The following is a 13,196-nucleotide window of genomic DNA, read 5'->3' on the forward strand; positions in this document are numbered from 1 at the left end:
AAACTGGAAAGGAAAAGAGGGAGAATGATTGTAAAGCAAGTATACTCCCATAAAAATTAATTTAAATAAAAGAAAGAGGCAGAATGAGATATCCTACTGATTTGCAGTTTTGCCTGGAATGTCTCTGTATAGGCATTTTCATAGAATGAAGCTTTGTTCATGAGAAGAATTGTTACATCACCTTTGGTAATATCTTCTCCACATCAGCAGAGAAGAAGTGTTAGAAGGGTGGAATTACAGAGCATACAAGGTTTACTGAGGGAACAGCAAGATGCATTCGGTAACTGGCATGTTCAATTACAGAGTTCTGGAGTGATCTGAAGGAAAAGACAGCATGTCGCTTGCTTTCAAGAACTAAAACTATAACAGAGTCTCTAAGATAAGACGAGAAGATGCCTAAATTAAGTACATGACAAGAGAGCATTTGCATCAATTACCAACCGTAATATTTTTTTAAAATGTGTAAAACTGTTATGAAGTTGGGTGATAAAGGTTTGGGAAGTGATATAAACTATTATATTTAATAAAGTTAACATTTCCAGAGGGTGATAAAAAGAAAATCTAAAGGAAGTAAACTTTAAGAAAAGCTTTGGAAGAAGTGAGGGGCATTATTTTGACAGAAAAGAAAGGCAAAGTTCTATTTCTCATAAGTGAAAAACGAAAGTGTTGGTTGCTTAGGCTGTGTCTGACTCTGCGACCCCATGGACTGTAGCATGCCAGGCTCCTCCGTCCATGGGATTCTCCAGGCAAGAGTACTGGAGTGAGTTGCCGTTCCCTTCTCCAGGGATCTCCCTGACCCAGGGATCAAACTCAGGTCTCCTGCCTTGCAGGCAGATTCTTTACTGACTGAGCCAAATACAGGGGGCTACATACACTGTCTGGGGATGGATGGACCACCCATCATTAAAAGCAACCAAAATATCTAGATGGAAAATAATGGCGCTCTTTTAAAGTAACTTACACTGGTGTATAGATGATTTACAAGGCTGTGTTAGTTGCTGCTGTATAACGAAATGAAACGGTTATGCATATACCTCTATCCACTGCTTGTTTAGGCTGTATTCCCATATAGGCCGTTACAGAGTATTCAGCGGAGTTCCCTGTGCTGTACAGTAGGTCCTTGTTATTGATTTTATATATAGTAGGGTGTAGATGTCAATCCCAGTCTCTCAATTTGCCTGCCCCTCTTCTCCCTCGGTACCCACAAATTTGCTTTCTACACATCTGTGATGCTATTTCTGTTTTGTAAATAGGTTCATTTGTACACATTTTTTAGGTTCCACATATAATTGATTTCATATGATATTCATCTTTCTCTGTCTGACTGACTTCACTCAGTATGACAATCTCCAATTCTAATCATGGTGCTTCAAATGGGATAATGTTATCTCTTTTAAAAAACACATTGGGCTAACATCAAAGTAAGACATTCACAGAAGCCTAGATCCGAGTGGGCGTGGCAAGCCAATGGAGATGGAACACTGAGCCCGGCTTGGTCCTGAAGATGTCCGCTGAAAGCAGAACTTGAGCTTTCGTTCTCACATCCTTGGGAATCCGAGGGGACAGGAGGCAGGGCCCACACTGAAGGGTAGGAAATGCATGGGCATCTCATTCAACAGCCATACATGGGGGACCCTTAACTCGGGGGAGAAGGAAGCTTCTTCCACCTGCCAAAGAATACCAATATCAAATCCACAGTGAACACCATACTTCACAGTGGGTTGCTGCTGCTGCTAAGTCGCTTCAGTCGTGTCTGACTCTGTGCGACCCCATAGACAGCAGCCCACCAGGCTCCCCCGTCCCTGGGATTCTCCAGGCAAGAATACTAGAGTGGGTTGCCATTTCCTTCTCCAATGCATGAAAGTGAAAAGTGAAAGGGAAGTCGCTCAGTCATATCCGACTCTTAGCGACCCCATGGACTGCAGCCCACCAGGCTCCTCCATCCACGGGATTTTCCAGGCAAGAGTACTGGAGTGGGGTGCCATTGCCTTCTCCGTGAATAGTGGGTCACTGGGCACATTTTCTTTAAGATCAAGGGATTTACAAAGGCATTTACTACCACCATCTCTATATAACACTGTACTGGATATTGTAGACAGTGAAGTAAGACAGGAAAACAATATCAGAAACAGGAAAGAAGAAATTAAACTGTCATAATTGCTGATAACATGTGGGTCCACAAAACACTCTGAGGCAGCCACAGATTACTACAATTAAGAGTTTTTTACAAGTTTTTATATTCAAAGCCAATATACAAAATTTAATTGCATGTTCCTACATGCCAATACATATTTAAATATATGATTTTAAAGGATGCCACTTATGTAACATACAAGTACCAAGGGGTAAATACATTATAAAATTTGAAAGATGTTTATGAAGAAAATTATAACTCTGTATTGGAAGGCTTTACAGTTATTTTACATAAAGAGAGAATTTGGAAGTCTTGATAAATAAATTTATCGATTCTCCTCAAGTTGATCTATTGATTCTACATATTTACAATAAAATCCCCAAATACTCTTTTCATGTCTGTGGAGCATTTGACATGCTGATTCTAAAACTTATATGATAGAGCAAAACATCAAAATAGCCATAATATACTTGAAAAGAAAAGCTGGCAAAATTGCCTTATCAGGATTTATTTTAAAGCTGTAATAATGAAGAGCGCAGTTTTGATACAAAAAGAGAAAACAAACCAATGGAACAGAATAGAGACCCCACAGACTGACTGACACATAGACGAGATACTTAAATTATGATAGAGCTGGTTCAGCTGACAAGTGAGTGAAAGACTTTTGATGCTGTAACAACTTGTTATTGGTTGTTATTATTTATTTTTGGTTACTGGTTATTATAGCAAGGACAAATATGAAATTGGACCTCTAATTTCATCACACATAAAAATAGATTACTTATTAGATTAAAAACCTAAATGTAAGAGGCAAAATATAAAACTTTAAGGAGGAAATACAGCAGAATATCTTTATGAGATCAGAGTATGGAAGGATAATCTTAAACCAGACATAAAAAGCACTAGCCTTAAAACATAAGAATGATAAATTCTACCACGTTAAAATCAAGTGCTTCTGCCTATCCAAGTCACATTAAAAATGAAGAGTCACAAATTAGATAAAGAAATCCCTGATAGATTTGTTTCAGGAATATATAAAGCATTCAAGTAATACGAAAAAGAGACAAACCACCAAATAGAAAATTGGGCAAAAATTAGTTAAGGCACTTTACAGAAGAGGAAATATGAACCCTGAATAAACACATGAAAATATTCTCAACCTCAGTAGAAGTGAAGCAAGTGAAATGCAAGCGAAACCATAATGACATATAACTGATACTCCCTGGATTTACAATAGTTTACAAAGTCTGACAATATTAAAAGTTGATGAGGCTTTGGAGCAAGTCAAACTCGTATACATTGTGACTATAAGCATAAATTAGTGAAACTATTTTAGAAAATAATTTAGAAGTTTATAATACACATAAAATGCTAAGTCCTGTGAACCAGGAGGCATGCACCTTGGATGTCTGTATCTTGTAAGAGTGTTTATTGCAGTACAGTAAAAAATTCATAGAAAAACACAAACACCCATTGGCAGATAACTGAATAAAAGAATTTTGTGATATATTTACACACAAGCATACTACAAAGCAGGAAGGAGTAGGGGCTAGAGAGAGAGAAACAGAGCTATTGGCTACAACGCAGATGTACTGATGAATCTCAGGAACATAACACTGAGCAAAAAGATGATATCCTGGAAAAACAGTGACAGACTGAATCCTTGTATGTTAATAAAAATGCAAATTTAAACAATACAGTGCATAGGAATGAAAATACATGTAATAAAACTAAGAAAAGCAAGCAGAAATAACCAAATGAGTTCAGGATGAAGGTTGCCTCTAAAGGGGCAGATGAGGATATGGGACTTGTGAAGGATATCTAAAAGACTTCAAAGTTAATCATAATGTGCTATTTCTTAAACTGGATAGAGGAAGTAAGTTTATAATATAACATTACTCTGTATAACTTAAATATGTTATAAATTTTATTCTGAATATAAATTTTATATAAATATTTAATTTTCTTCATACATTTAATGTCTATCCAAAAATTTAATTTGTATAATAATTAATACACAGTTAAAAAGGAAAATGATAACAAAGATGATGAGGTGTGTGTTGATAAATATTCAGGTCAGCACAGTGGATTTTGGTGAATAAGGATTTCAGTGGAGATGGCGAGTGGGTAAACAGAAGAAAAGAGCTATTGGGAGGATGGATTACTGGACGGGAGAAGATTATTAGAGCCTCCAGCCAGAAATTTCTTCTGATTTGAGTGGGAAATAACTTTGGATTCTGAGTAAAAAACAGTCCTGAGAATTAATTAGGAAGACACTGACTCGTATAATTTGGATTAAGGCCCAGTAAAGATCTAGGCTGTCTAACCCTTCACATATGACAGGGTTGGAACAAAAAAGTGAGTGAAACAAATGAAGATTTCTGTTATTTTAATAAACTCTGTAATGATGGTAGAGGTACATATCCAGGAAATATCATTAGACACACTATTGTATTTCTATCTTAGACTTCTTTACTTTTGAACTGAAAATAACAAACAAACAAAAACAATTCTCATAAGTAAATTAGAAAAAAGAGACTTCAGACTATCAAAACAAGTATTGTAACATCCATTTTAAAAATCATCTGTAGCTAGTGGCTCTGAGTTTGATGGTGGATCCATACAGCGGGGAGCTACCCTGACGGCTCAGACAGTAAAGAATCCGCCTGCCCAGGCAGGAGACCCGGCTCGCTCCCTGGGTAAGGAAGGTCCCCTGGAGAAGGGACTGGCTACCCACTCCAGACTCTTGCCTGGAGAATTCCATGGACAGAGTAGCCTGGTGGGCTACAGTCCTTGGGGTCACAAAGAGTCAGACATGACGGAGTGACTGACGAACTACATGCAATGGAGGGCTTCCCTGACGGCTCAGTGGTAAAGAATCCGCCTGCCCAGGCGGGAGACCCAGCTCAATCCCTGTGATGGGAAGATCCCCTGCGGAAGGAGATGGCCACCTACTCTGTTATTCTAGCCTGGAAAATCTCAGGGACGGAAGAACCTGGGAGGCTACAGTTCATGGGAGAGAGCCTGCCAGGCTCCTCTGACCGTGGGACTTATCAGGCAGAAATATTGGAGAGGTTTGCCATTTCCCACTCCAGGGGATCTTCCCAACCCAGGAATTGAACCTGCAACTGCTGCACTGGCAGGCAGATTCTTTACCACCAGTGCCACCTGGGAAGCCCCAACATACAATGGAAGATGTTTTATGAAAGGTTGTTACACACCAATTTCAGACATCAGGTGCAAAAAATCTTTTTTCCTTAGAGACACTGGATAGGGTCTGAACACTGAATAGTGTTCGAATGCATCGTTTTCCTTTGAATGTTTATAAATGTATGCTTAAATATGGAAATTTATGTATGTTGCACTGCTATAGTAAAGATCACCCATGTCCTGGCCTTAGTGGACAGGGGAGCGTGTGAGAGGGGCTGGATGTAGACAGGGGGGCAGGAACAGTAGGTGTGAGCTCAGGAAATCAGGGGACATAAACCATGGCCAGGGTCTGGATGAGTGAGCATTTCCTTTGTGTTTAGCTTTACTGATACAAGATTTCACTGTGTTTTTGGAACAACCCATCTTATTTGGAAGGCAAAGTTCAGGTTCGTCTATCTCAAAAGCTGCTGGCCTTGAAGAAAGCCTCCAGACAGTGTAAATAGCCTCTGGACCCTGAACTTAGTGGTCAGCTGCAGAGAAACCTCCCAAGACTTCCTTCCCTGATTGTGCGGGGGCTGTGCAAGTCACCCACAGGAGGGACCAGAGGAAGAATGGCCAAGGTCCAATTTTCTGCCCCTCTCACAAGACAGGAACTTTGGAATAAAAGGCTGAGATACAAAATATGAAGTGGCATTTCTTAAATTCCCGAGTTTGCGAAGATTCACAGTAAGTACCAACATTAAAAAAATCTTACATTACCCTCAAAAAAGAATGTAGATTTAATCATCGCAACAAATGCTTTTGCAATGGGTCAAAAAAATCCCACTTAAATTCCTACTTGTTATGCAAAAGTACATATTGAGGTACTTATATACCAAGGTGATGGACTGTATTATCAGAAAACTAAAATCATATTCTCATGAGGCATTGATAAAACTAGACAAGCACTATGAAACAGAAGTCTCTCGAAGAGTTTCTGTTTGGGTTTGAGACAGGCTGAGACCTGGGCCCTTTGTGGCTGGGTTGCAGTGTTGGGCACCTAGACTAATGTCTCCTCAAGCAACAAATTACAGAAAGTATAAGGGGCTAAAAATAACTGCAGAAAGTGAAGAACCAAAGAGCCTCTTGATGAAAGTGAAAGAGGAGAGTGAAAAAGTTGGCTTAAAGCTCAGCATTCAGAAAACTAAGATCATGGCATCAGTCCCATCACTTCATGGCAGATAGATGGGGAAACAGTGGAAACAGTGTCAGACTTTATTTTTCTGGGCTCCCAAATCACTGCAGATGGTGACTGCAGCCATGAAATTAAAAGATGCTTACTCCTTGAAAGGAAACCTAGACAGCATATTAAAAAGCAGAGACATTACTTTGCCAACAAAGGTCCGTCTAGTCAAGGCTATGGTTTTTCCAGTAGTCATGAATGGATGTGAGTTAGACTATAAGGAAAGCTGAGCACCAAAGAACTGATGCTTTTGAACTGTGGTGTTGGAGAAGACTCTTGAGAGTCCCCTGGTCTTCAAGGAGATCCAACCAATCCATCCTAAAGGAAATCAGTCCTGAGTGTTCATTGGAAGGACTGATGTTGAAGCTGAAACTCCAAATAGTTTGGCCACCTGATGCTAAGAGCTGACTTACTAGAAAAGACTCTGATGCTGGGAAACATTGAAGGCAGGAGGAGAAGGGGACAAGCCTGACAGAGGATGAGATGGTGGATGGCATCACCGACTTGATGAACATGAGCTTGAATAAACTCTGGGAGTTGGTGATGGACAGGGAGGCCTGGTGTGCTGCAATTCATGGGGTCACAGAGTCGGACATGACTGAGCAACTGAACTGAACTGAAAAATAACTGCATGCATACACAGTTGGGGAAAATTCTGGACAAAAAGATACAAGAAGACCAAAAAAGCCCCAAACCACGTTTGAAGAGTAGGGAGCAAAAGCCGGGGGTTGGAAGCAAAAGCAGAGTGCTGCACAGGATCCCTGCACAAATGCCACCAAAGGAGTGTGCAACACACGTAAGCCACCCCTCCAGCCCAACCTCTGAACACACTGCTACCCTCACCCAGTAGAAGGAAGCAACCTGCATCCCCTGAGCAAGCAGGCAAGGAAGCAACAAGAGAACCTGTTTGTTGGTTTTCTCTGCCTCCTGCTGGATCATGGGCCCAATAAAGCCTTGCCTGAATTGCTTGTCTGGTCTCTGATCGATTTGTATTGATTAAAGAGGTCAAGAGCACTGGTCGGTAACAGGTTCACCATATATCACACCTGTGTAGAGACACACCACCCCCAACCCTGTCCAGGCGTGAGGACAGTGCAGCTGAACGGAGTTAAAGCTTTATCTGTGCCTGGGAGACGATTTCCCTGGTGACTCAGATGGTAAAGAAACCGCCTGTGACTCAGGAGACCTGGGTTCGAGTCCTGGGTTGGGAAGATCCGCTGGAGAAGGTGATGGCTACCCCTGCCAGTGTTCTTGCCCGGAGAACTGCATGGGCACAGGAGCCTGGTGGCTGCAGTGCACAGGGTCACAAGGAGTCGGGCGCGACTGAGCGACTGGCGATCGCTTTCTTTCAGGAGACGACTGCAGATTGCAGAGCTCTGCGTGGAGGGAGAAGAGGCCTTCACACCTTGTCATATGACATTATGAACCTCGCTAAGAACCAACGAGGAAGCTGATCGAACAGATCCTTTATCTATTTTGAAGTTTTAATATTTCAAATGAGCATGAAAAAAAAGGGAAAAAATTCAAATGAACTTTAAAATCATCCTTCTACTATTAAACTTCAGATTGAAACAATTGAAACATATCCCGTTGGGTTGCTAACTATGTCTTTTCACAGTAAATTGCTTGAAGTATATTAAGGGTTCCAAAATCTAATCAATTTTCTTCTTTATTTTAAAACTAAATAAATGAAGCTAATACCATGAGAGAAATATGCTATAAAGTCACAGAACTGAAAAATGTCAATGAGCTGAACCTATTTTGGTTTGAGGTAAATGAGATGAGGCAAATGGGAGACAAGTACCGTTCCAAAGCATCACCCCTGAAAAGGATATCCAACACATGCAAATATATTTATTTAGCCAATTCTTGCTAGGGTACTACTAAAGACGATTGTAAAAGCGTTCAATAATTTGATGCTTTGGACTCTTGGGAAGATACCTCCAGTTCCAAATCCAAACAGATGTGACTCTCCTTTGCACTCCCCATTTTACTTCATTACATGCTTCTCCCAGATGTCCCAGAACTGACCACGGAGTGTTTGCCCCTTTGACTTTGGACTTCTAAAGGGTAGTCGCAGCTCAGCTTCTCAGGCTCTTCAGTGTCCTGAACAGAGCTGTTGGTGTGGTACGTGTTCTAGGAGTCCACTGGTTAACCAAACCCATACAAGCCACAAGGTGTGTTCTTGCATCAATTGTGATGTGTCCAGCCAAACACACTTTGTCAGAGCAATTCCTAAAGTGGTATTTATCTAAACAATGTTTTGGAAGGAGTTAATAAGTATATTGCCAAATAAACAAGTCATGGTAAAATAAATTTGGTAAAAATGTGACAATATTTCTCTTTCTCATATATTTGTAATGCATATTAAAGGAAAAAGATTCTGGAAACAAGAAACATCCCATGGTGTTTAACTCAATGTGTATGAGAGAGAAAGAGATAAGTTTTTGGACAGCACACTTGTTAACATCCAGCAGAACAGAATGCCTCTGAACATTGGTTTATGAGATATCCTGAAATATATGCAAAAATATTTCCCATTTATTTATTTGCTGTGTTTTCAATTTGGAATATCCCCTTTTGGAAAGATAATTTAACATTTTAAATTACACTACTATAATAAACAAATACTCGTTACTTATCCCTGCCAACAGTGAACCCTGATGGCATCTGTTATTTCGAGAGAAATTTATGCTGGATATTGAAGTCACCTCTAACTGATAATAAGGCACCCACATTATCAAGGCATTTCTTCTCGTAGATGAGGAAAAATGAAGAGATATTTTTCTAAAGGAATTAATTAAAAGTAGCATCTTTACTCTTGGGATTGCTTTGTGTTTGTTTCTTTCCTCAGGTTTAAATAAAAGTTTAAATAATTCATCCATGGCATATAGACTGCCAGGAAAAGTCATTCAGAGACTTTTATTGTTCACATTTAGAAGATTTAGGGATTCATTACCGTTCCACTGAATAAAAATTCAGGAGGTAAAGAAAATAGTCTGTTATGTTTGACAAATGAATGCATAAAACCATACCTTACCCTAGTATGAGCACTATACCATTAAAAAGTGCCTTTGCAGTTATTATTAGTTTAGAGCCTCAGACCATCCTGGGAAATAAGCAGAGCAGGGGTCTTTATTTCTGTGTCATGTATATAGATGTTTGAGATATCGAGAAATTAAATGGCTTTCCTAATAATATCGTTAGCTCATTTCACTCTCGTCTTTACTATTGAGCATGGCACAGGTGCCAGGAACTGAACTGGTAGGAGACGGCGCACCCTGCCCCTGCCCCAGGAGAGATGCCTGAGAGTTGGGCACTGCACCAGATTCATGTTCTAGAACTTTCTGTCCTATCACATTGCTCTTAACCAGACTTTGGATGCCATATTTTTTAGCCGCTTAAACCTGGTTTGGCTGTGCAAAGACCTGTAAAATAATACATCCTGAACCCCCAGGAGTTGTGGCATCACTGAGGAAGATGCATGATAAAAGAATGCTGTAGGGAGATTTGGCTGGTAGCAACAGCGAAACAATCCTGACTTTCAACTGAGCTGCCTGATGTGTCTCGGCCAGGCAGTCTCACAACCCTACGGTTTGATGGAGCTGCCCCAGAGTGCTTTTGCTTTGTGTCCCATGGACTGTAGCCTACCAGGCTCCTCTGTTCATGGGATTCTCCAGGCATGAACACTGGAGTGGTAGCCTATCCCTTCTCCAGGGAATCTTCCAGACCCAGGAATCAAGCCCGGGTCTCCTGCATCACAGGCAGATTCTTTACCAAAGTGCTTTTACTGAGAGAAAAATGTACCAAATTTACAGAGGCAAACGTATGTTCTAAAACATGACCATTTGAAGCATTTTAAGCCTAAATCTGAGAGTGGAACCAATTCCACACAAAAGTAAATGGCTTTCTAGTCTTGTTGTTTTTCCCTTCACAGAATCAAAGCTAGTTTTTATACTTGCTATATATCCTTAATAGCATGTTAAAATACTCTCTGTTATGGGAATGAAACTGCAGTCTAATTTTACCGGACAGTCACTGCATTGTGACCGTTTTAATGAGCCTTTGGGTCTAGTTGCATGAATTGGCTGTGACGCAGCTCCGTGGCAAGCCGGCCTCCGTCACTAGAATGCTAATCGAAGATCACTGGTTGGCCAGATTCCCACCTGTCACCAGAAAACACCCTGATGCTCCCGGGCCCCGTCTGCAAGGACAAATGAAAACGGAAACTTGAACTTATTACTAATTACCTGGTAAATCTGATCATTGGATGACTTACTCAAAAACTGCTTTTAACCCCAATAGAAACTGAAGTAAGAAAAAAAAAAGTACGTATATATGCTGCTGCTGCAGCTAAGTCACTTCAGTTGTGTCTGATTCTATGCGACCCCATAGGCGGCAGCCCACCAGGCTCCCCCATCCCTGGGATTCTCCAGGCAAGAACACTGGAGTGGGTTGCCATTTCCTTCTCCAATGCAGGAAAGTGAAAAGCGAAAGTAAAGTCGCTCAGTCGTGTCCGACTCTTAGCGACCCCATGGACTGCAGCCTACCAGGCTCCTCTGTCCATGGGATTTTCCAGGCAAGAATGGGGTGCCATTGCCTCCTCCGAGGCATATATACTTGGATGCTTATTTTTATTTATGTCTATTACTTCCAGTGTTTAGAAGAAAATAGAGATGCTATAAATCATTCATTTTCATTTATCAAATAATTATTGAATGTACAGAATGTGCCAGGAACTGTGCTAAGGATTTGGTAAACAGATATAAATATTGTCTTTGTTCCAATTTTAATGGAGAATATACTTCTATAGGTGTTGAGGGAAATAATATCAGTAATAATTATTAGTGGAAAACAGTCTCAATTCTTACACATATCAATTTTTACATTGATATGTGTAAATATACTAGCCCAGATATTTTCGTAGGTACTGTCTTTTTACCATTCAGAGTACTTTTCCTGACATATTTTTTTAATAAGTTAAAACTTTTCCAACATGTCTAATGTCCTTTTGACTGTTCCAGCAAAAGTAGATGCCATCCAACCACAAGCATTCTCAATTTCTTTTAATTCTGGTATAAAATACAACTATCTAATTATAAATAGAAGCCCCATCAAAAGGCTTTTCTGCCCAGTTGAGTTATTTCAAAGCACTGTCATAGAAAAATCAAAATTAAATCATGTACATCTTTATAACATTCATCATTTACCTACTCCGTCCTTTGCCTCTGTAAGAATTTGTCTTTTCATTTGTAAGATTTTCTTTTAATATGGAAATTCTTTAAAAACTCAAAATTTGAATTTTGTGGAACATTCCAGTGAGAGGTTTCCAATTACTTTTGAGCAAAATCTAATCAACATTAAAAGGATTTGCAAAGTAGTTCTTCAAAAGCTCAAACATTTCTAAAATTCAACTGATGATAGGTGGCAGAGGGAGACTAAATGGTAACATACTTATGTTGTCTTTTTAGTTCAAAATAAAATTCATCAGAAAAATTTCATAGTGTGGTTTTCTGACTATATAAACATAATTCAGTTTGGTTCAGTTGCTCAGTCGTGTCTGACTCTTTGTGATCCCCATGGACTGCAGCACGCTAGGCCTCCCTGTCCTTCACCAACTCCCAGAGTTTACTCAAACTCATGTCCATTGAGTCGGTGATGTCATCCAACCATCTCATCCTCTGTCATTCCCTTCTCCTCCTGCCTTCATTCTTTCCCAGCATCAGGGTCTTTTCCACTGAGTCAGTTCTTTGCATCAGGCGGTCAAAGTATTGGAATTTCAGGTTCAGCATCAGTGCTTCCAATGAATATTCAGGACTGATCTCCTTTACGATCAACTGGCTTGATCTCCTTGCAGTCCAAGGGAATCTCAAGAGTCTTATCCAACACCACAGTTCAAAAGCATCAACTTTTCTTTGCTCAGCTTTCTTTATAGTCCAACTCTCACATCCATACATGACTACTGGAAAAACCATAGCTTTGACTAGACAGACCTTTGTTGGCAAAGTAATGTCTCTGCTTTTTAATATGCTGTCTAGGTTGGTCATAACTTTTCTTCCAAGGAGCAAACGTCTTTTAATTTCATGGCTGCAATCACCATCTGCAGTGATTTTGGAGCCCCCCAAAATAAAGTCTCTCAGTGTTTCCATTGTTTCCCCATCTATTTGCCATAAAGTGATGGGACTGGGTGCCATGATCTTAGCTTTCTGAATGTTGAGCTTTAAGCCAACTTTTTCACTCTCCTCTTTCACTTTCATCAAGAGGCTCTTTCATTCTTCTTTGCTTTCAGCCGTGAGGGTGGTGTCATCTACAAATCTGAGGTTACTGATATTTCTCCCAGCAATCTTGATTCTAGTTTGTGCTTCATCCAGCCTGGCATTTTGCATGATGTACTCTGCATATAAGTTAAATAAGCAGTGTGATAGTATACAATTCTTTCCCAATTTTGAACCAGTCTGTTGTTCCATGTCCAGTTCTAACCATTGCTTCTTGACCTACATACAGATTTCTCAGGAGGGAGGTAAGTTGTCTGGTATCCCCATCTCTTGAAGAATTTTCCACAGTTTTTTGTGATCCATACAGTCAAAGGCTTTGGCATAGTCAATAAAGCAGAAAAAGTCAGGGCTATGGTTTTTCCTGTGGTCATGTATGGATGTGAGAGTTGGACTGTGAAGAAGGCTGAGTGTCGAA

The 13,196-nt window shown here is 40.1% G+C and overlaps 1 protein-coding gene across 1 annotated transcript in view; it reads right to left on the bottom strand.

The window, feature by feature from the left end:
- Nucleotides 1–13,196, bottom strand: part of RALYL (RALY RNA binding protein like) — an 820,318-nt gene that overhangs the window by 158,701 nt on the left and 648,421 nt on the right. The window lies entirely within an intron of this gene.

This window comes from Oryx dammah, unplaced genomic scaffold, assembly GCF_014754425.2.
Source record: "Oryx dammah isolate SB20612 unplaced genomic scaffold, SCBI_Odam_1.1 HiC_scaffold_19, whole genome shotgun sequence".
NCBI lineage: Eukaryota > Metazoa > Chordata > Mammalia > Artiodactyla > Bovidae > Oryx > Oryx dammah.